This window comes from Nematolebias whitei, unplaced genomic scaffold (assembly GCF_014905685.2).
Source record: "Nematolebias whitei isolate Nwh7 unplaced genomic scaffold, NemWhi1 Nwh_scaf_1433, whole genome shotgun sequence".
NCBI classification, from domain to species: Eukaryota; Metazoa; Chordata; class Actinopteri; order Cyprinodontiformes; family Rivulidae; genus Nematolebias; species Nematolebias whitei.
In genome coordinates, this window is record NW_023619978.1 from 1 (window position 1) to 7,601 (window position 7,601).

At 39.7% G+C, this 7,601-nt stretch overlaps 1 non-coding gene across 1 annotated transcript; it reads left to right on the forward strand.

The window, feature by feature from the left end:
• Positions 1–7,076: 7,076 nt before the first annotated feature.
• Positions 7,077–7,148, forward strand: trnad-auc. Its single transcript has one exon. It is a non-coding gene; the product is annotated as a tRNA-Asp (tRNA).
• Positions 7,149–7,601: the final 453 nt, after the last annotated feature.

Genomic DNA, 7,601 nt, shown 5'->3' on the forward strand with positions numbered 1-7,601 from the left:
ATGAAAATGCATAAAACACCACTGCATCAGTTACTAAATAACTTGAACATTTTTCAAATCCCGGTAATCCAGAAACTACCGGTAGTACTACTAAGACAAACAAACAAACAAAACAGGTAAGATGCTTATGTGAATCAACATATGCTTCAAATTACAAATTAAAATTTTACAGATATGTGTGTGCACCTTATTGGAATTAAGGAAAATAATAAAATACACCAGAATGCAGGAAATGGCATCTACTTTATTCAAAATTTTATGGGGAGGCCCCCCACCAGTGTGTCCCCCCTACTTTACAAATGCTGCTGACGCCAATGGCCACTACGTTGTTCCAGAGCCCTATAAAGAGAGAGTTGTGACACTCTTTGAACTCGCCGATACGCGGTCACGTGGTTCATGCAGCTCCCAATAGTTCCAACCAGTTCATCCTGTCAGTCAGTTTGAGCGGCTGCTGGTGCAACATAACACAAAAATCTACTTTTCTTACTTTACCTGGCGTCTTTCAGTAATTATTGAGCAGTAACGAACAGATTACTTAACTGATTACTGATTATTTCACAGACTATGCATTTTATCAAAGCATTTTTAGAAGCGGCTGATACATTTATCATTAAATTTTAGAAGGGAAAGAGACTGCAAACACATATTGTTAGAAAAAAAAAATGCAATACAATGATCAATATAGCCATGTCAGTGTTTTATAACGTTACACACGATAAAAAAAGATCAGAGTAACCTGTTATAAAGCTGTTTCTGATGTTCTCTGCATGAGAATGCTCCACCTTGTCCTCCATGCAGTTCAGATCTGCTCCAGCTTACCTTAGATCATCTGGATGAATTCTTGATTTCTATTGAAGATATTAATATATATATATATATAAGATATTAATTCAACCTTTATTTAAACAGGTTAGTCCCATTGAGCCTTTACATTTACAAGAGAGACTGAATATAATTGTTGTATTTGTCATTTTTTTATGTCAACCAAGTACCTGATAACTGAGTTGATTGTAGCCTGACAACTATTGTAAAACTGTAATTCATTGATTAATATGTTAATTTAAATGAAACTGTAAAATCATAACAGATGACAAAATAAGTGTTAATTGTGCAAAAATAAATTTCCAAACAATTTATTATAAAATATGTAAAATGTAAAACAAGCTTTAATAAAGTATCTTGTAAATGAGTCCTGGAGGCTCAATGGGATTTACCTGTAGAAATAAAGGTTGAATGAATCTCAGAAAAAAAAGGCCAAATATTTTCTAGTTGAGTTCAGTAACTGTAATTACCATGAATTTAAAAAAGACCACCTTTCAAACTTTAAGCAGTAATAGATATTTTAAAACGCTGAATTAGAAATAGACCCGTTTAAACCGTCATGATGCAGAGCAGCTGCAGTTAAAACACAACTAGTAATTTAACATGTTTCATTAACTAAAACTGGAGACATGAAGTATTAATGTTGATAAATTGTGGTACAGAACAGTCAGATAACGCTTCACAATGGAGAAAAGGTGTCGTATTTTCATCAACTTACCGGAGAAAACACGGAGAATGAACTACGTTCAATGCTGAACCGCTGCTGTTTGGAACTATTTACCGCTGCGTGACCCACGTGACTTCCGCATTCCATTCTTTCTATGGGAGTCTATGGGAGTGTCGGGACTCTCTCTTTATGGGGCTCTGGTTTCTGCCAACCATGGATATCATACATGTCATAATTATATGATATCATAATTATATGATATGTATGATATCCATGGTTGGCAACGCCTCAGTAAGGACAGTATCGTTGCTCAGTGACGTCACTACATAATTTGCATAAATGCCATCGTCGGCTTTCATCTGCGGTGTCTTTCATCTGCGTTGTCTTTCATCTGCGTTGTCTTTCAACGTCACTAAGGCATTTCTGCGTTAGAGTCCTGACGTCACTACATAATTTGCATAAATGCCTTCGTTGTCTTTCATCTGCGTTGACTTTCAACGTCACTAAGGCGTTAGTCATGACGTCACTCAACAGAGGTTATATATATAGGTCTTGTTTGTGAACTTGCCATTCTCTGCAACCCCAAAGAAGTGTTTAGGTATTTCAAAAGTGATTGAAATAATTTTCTTCTGTTTTTTATACCATTGCAAATAAATTTGCCATGGCTTTTCAGAAAGATCACCAAGAAGTGCCAGCGCCTCTTAATGTAACGGTGCATCTTAGAATCTCTGTAAATTCGGGTGTTTACGTTGTAAAGGAAATTCTGAGATACACAAGTTATGGAGAAATCGCCCTGTGTGAAAAGGCAGGAGCAGAGTACACTCTGAAATGTTACAGAAAAAAGTTTCATCAGACGGCTGAAGAGGAAATCGGGTTCTTTAACGTTCTCAGAAGTGTAGAAGCAGAAAATCTAGTCAGGTATTTTGAATCCTTCGAGTACGAAGATTGGATTTGTCTAGTGTTTGAAAAACTGGACGTTAATTTGTGGGATTTTGGGAAGAGAAGTGGGTGGGCATCCATTAAACTTTCTGATATCCAACAAATTGCCCACCAGATGTTAACCGCTGCCAAAGTATTGGAATCCTCTGGTTTTACACATGGAGACATAACCCCGGGAAGCGTTATGTTGACAGATGGAAATTTGCAACGGTCCAATGTAAAATTATTTAATTTTGAGGCTGCTTACAAAACATCCAGGTTGTCAGAGAAAACCCTCCCTCAGACGTGGGGCTTCACCCCACCAGAAGTTTTCTTTGACATGCCCCTGGGTGAAAATTTTCACGTATGGAGCATAGCTTGTACACTGGCTTCAGTCCTTCTTGGGAAACCATTATATTCCACAGATTGTGACTATAGCTATGTAAAAGCTATTATAAAGTTGAATGGCATGCCAGACAATCATGTCTTGGACAAAGGATGTGGTGTCAGACGCTATTTTACTTCGTGCAAGAACGTTTGGAAACTTAAGACTCCAGCTGAATATTTAAAAGCAACCGGAAAAGTTGTTAACGAGATAACCACTGATTTGGATGAAATAGAGTCTTTTGACAATCTCTTGGACATCATATCAGATTTGGAAGATTTTCATGAATCTGAAGCCTTTATGGACTTTCTGGGGAAGATGCTGAAGGTTAATCCAGCTGACAGGATACGCCCTGAAGACGCTTTAAACCATGAGTTTATGACAATGAAATTGTCTGATTCAAGTCGTGGTTTGAAAAAGACAAAAGGGGATGATAAAATGTCACATCGCAGACCCAAATCTTCAGAAAAGCACAGAGATTCTTCAGTTCGTTCTGACTCTAATTCTATCTCACATTGTGACTTGTCTGCAGACTCTGACAGCGGAGGTTCTTTCAAAGCGGACTCTGCTCGAAGAAATCTGTTGAACAAAATAAAAGGTGCGGCGACTATTAGCGACAAATCGAATGTTTACCATGTGGAAAAAATCATTGGACAGGGAGCATATGGGTTAGTGGCTCGATGCAGAAAAGTCGGTACAAATCAGGCAGTCGCTCTAAAAGTCATTTCAGAAAATGATGGCATTTCGGCTAAAAAAGAGACTCGGGCAATTTTGAGGCTTCGAAAATGTAATGCCGATAAAATCAACATCATGAACTGTTTTGACTTTTTTACGTGGCAGAAATGTCATTGCTTCGTTTTTGAGCTTCTTGACCAAAATCTAGCTGATTTCATGGTTCAAAGACAAAAAACTCTGAGGGCGTTTGAGATCAGAGCAGTCGCCAAACAAATGTTAATTACTCTCAGTGCATTGAAAGACCTTGGCTTGACCCACTGTGACATTAAAATTGATAACTTGATGACAGTTAATCAGAGCTCTACACCCTTTAGAGTTAAGCTGATTGACTTTGGACTTTGCGTTTCAACGTCCAAGTTAAAAAAAGAGTTATTTCAGAATCCATGGTACAGGGCTCCAGAAGTCTATCTGGGATTCCAGCCAAACGAGGGGGTCGACATGTGGGGTCTTGCTTGCACTTTGGGTGGTTTGTATCTTGGTAAGCATTTGTTTAAGAGCGAGTCAGAATATACAGTCATGAAATCAATTGTAAATCTCCTTGGTCAGCCTAATAACAATGTTCTTGACAGCGGTTATCGAGTCACAGAATTCTTTACACGTGAGAAAACTGGATCTGAAAGTATCTGGCAGTTCAAAACAGCAAAGCAATACGAAGAAGACTATTTCGAGACAGTTGAAGAAAATGACTGTTGCAATGATTTGAGCTCTTTGGATGATTTGCTAGGAAAGGCGTCATATATCAAGGATCCACTTGAATCTCAAGATATTAAAGAATTCATAGACCTTCTAAGAAAGATGCTAGCTGTGAATCCTGCAGAGCGAATTCTCCCTGCAGATGCGCTGAACCACAATTTTGTCACAATGAAGCATCTTCCAATCCGCAGCAACAACAAATATGTGAAAAAGGCGTTAGAAGTAATGTCACAGTGCAAACCCAAAAGCGCAGAAGAGTTATCGGTGAGCTGTGACAATAGAAACGCCTTGAATCCTAGTCCGGTTATGGAGACACCTTGCATTAATATTTCAAATGACCTCTCTATGGACAAAACATCAGAAATGTCCCAAAGTCATAGAGATTTGTCAGTTCACTCTGACTCTAGGTCTGGAAGTTCAGATTGGAGCGATCACTCAAACTTGAGTGATAGCAATGATTTAAGCAATCTGTTTAAAGAAATAGTAGCAGGTGTAAATATTTGTGCTGAACCAAATACATACCATGTAGAAAAAATCATTGGGCAGGGAACATTTGGGTTAGTGGCTAAATGCAGGAAAAACGGTACAGATCAAGCAGTTGCTGTAAAACTTATTGCAAAAGAGGATGGTGAGTCGGCTAAACTAGAGCTTGAAGCGATTTTAAAACTCAATAAATTGAATGCCGATAAAATCAATGTCATAAACTGTTTGGACTTGTTTATCTGGCAGGACTTTTATTGCTTCACTTTTGAGCTTCTTGACCAAAGTCTGCAGGATTTCATGGAACAAAGAGATTGTTCACCTCTGAGGGTGACTGAGATTAGAGCGATCACTAAACAAATGTTAATTTCACTCAGTGCATTGAAAGACCTTGGCTTGACCCATACTGACATTAAACTTGACAACTTGATGATGGTTAATCAGAGCTCTATGCCCTTTAGAGTTAAGCTGATTGACTTTGGACTTTGTATTTCAACGTCCAAGTTATCAGAGGACAGTTTAATTCAGAATGCATGTTACAGGGCCCCAGAAGTCTATCTGGGATTTCAGCCAAACGAGGCGGTCGACATGTGGAGTCTTGCTTGCACTTTGGGTGGTCTGTATCTTGGTCAGCATTTGTTTGATAGTGAATCAGAATATACAATCATGAAATCAATTGTAGATCTTCTTGGTCAGCCTGATAACAATCTTCTTGACAGAGGGCAGCGAGTCAGAGAGTTCTTTACACGTAAGAAAAATGGATCGGAAAGGATCTGGCAATTTAAAACAGCAAGGACATATGAAAAGGACTCTGGACTGAAAATTCCTGATGACTGGTGTAACGATTTGAGTTCTTTGGATGATTTGCTAGAAATGGGACTTTGTATCAACGATCCACTTGAATCTCGAGACGTTAAAGAATTTATAGACCTTCTGACAAAGATGCTAGCTGTGAATCCTGCAGAGCGGATTCTCCCTGCAGATGCTCTGAACCACAGTTTTATTACAATGAAGCATCTTCCAATCCGCAGCAACAACAAATATGTGAAACAGGCGTTAGAGGTTATGTCAACGTGTCAAGCCAGGAGCACAGAAGACTTATCCATGAGCTGGAACAATACAAACGTCTTGCATCCTGGTCCTGTTATGGCGACACCTGGCATTAATATTTTATATGACCTCCTTGTTACATCTGAACCTCAGCCGGAAGAGTCAGCAGAAAACACGCCAAACACAGTTTCACATGTTGTTAAGCGGAACAAGTGCTTCAGAACTTTTAGAAAATTCTGTGCCAGAGTATTCAACGTTCATCACCTCCTGTCATAAGAAATGTTATCTGGGCACCTACAGCTGACAAACTACCACTCCTATTACTTTCGCTGCATTTAGTCCCACAATATGGGTTTACTCCGGGATGCTCCGGTTTATCCCACTGAAGAAGGAAAAAAAAGTTAAACTAACTGGTGGTGCAAGTCAGGGTTTACTCCGGGATGCTCCGGTTTATCCCACTGAAGAAGGAAAAAAAAGTTTAACTAACTGGTGGTGCAAGTCAGGGTTTACTCCGGGATGCTCCGGTTTTTCCCACTCCAAAAAAAATAATCAAATAAAATCAAATCAAACATTAGACTAATAGTTATTCTAATTTGACAGTGTCCTTCCTGGTTCTGTTCTGCTTCTGTCTCGGTGTGCAAGTTACAACTTCATTTTTCACAAAGGTACATCTACAAGGGTGGCACAGTGTCTCCGTTGGTAAAGCAGGGCCTTTCTGGGTGAGCTGCAAGCTCACTCCATGCACGAATGGGTTTTCGCTGGGTGCTCCAGTTTCCTCCCATAAACCAAAAACAGGCATGTTAGGCTAATTGCTAACTCTAAAGTGTACCTAGGTGTGAATGAGAGCATGGATGGCTGTTTGTCCTGTCTAGTCTCTATGCGGCCTTGTGATGGACTTGCAGCCTCTTGCACACACAGTGACTGCTGGATATGGGCACCCATGACCCAAAAAAGAAGAAGCAGGAAAAGAAAGATGGCTCGGTGGTCCTCTCCGCAGAATTGCAACCTTAACGTGGTGGAGGGGTTTGAGTGTCCCTGTGATCCTGGGGGCTGTTGACTGGGAGTTAGCCCCTTGTAGGGTATCCCATGTCAATCTAGCCTCAGGGGTGGGGTCAGACTAATAGCAATTCAAAAACTTTGATAAATGACAAAATAAAATTTGGTTTATTATACCAGGTTAAAAGGTACCAAGTAAATACCAAGTATCTAGTAATTAGGTGCCAGGTAAGTGCATGGTTTCAGTTCACTATCCACAAGGTGAGCCTATCATATAGAGTACATATCACCTTTCCATTCACAGGCAAAGAAATGCAGCCTAACCCTGACTCCTCGTTAGTACAGTGGTCAGTATGCCCGCCTATCATGCGGGAGACCGGGGTTCGATTCCCCGACGAGGAAAATAACTGTAATAGGAGGCTGCGATGGTGTAGAAGTAGGGCAGCTGACTTGGCAACAGAAAGTTGCATGTTCAACTCTCTGCCATGCCCACGTTATGGTGTCCTTGAGCAAGACACCGAGTCCCTAATTGCTCTCCAGATGCTTACATAGCTACACACTGCTCCACCTGGGTGTATCTCATGTGGGATGTGTTAAATGCAGAGAACTAATTTCATCATTGTATGGGAACATACAATGATGACAACACTTCACTTTAATATGGGCTGAATTTAAAATAATAGGTAGGCTTACATATAAAGCAGTGGCATAATTAAGTAGATTAACTAATTTTGTCCTTACTAACCACAGTCTAAGAAACAACCTTTAGAGAAAAAGAACCACTAGCCAATATGAAATGGTAATATAATAATCACTCCTTCTTACCTATGGCCTAGCCTACATAAAGCAATTTGA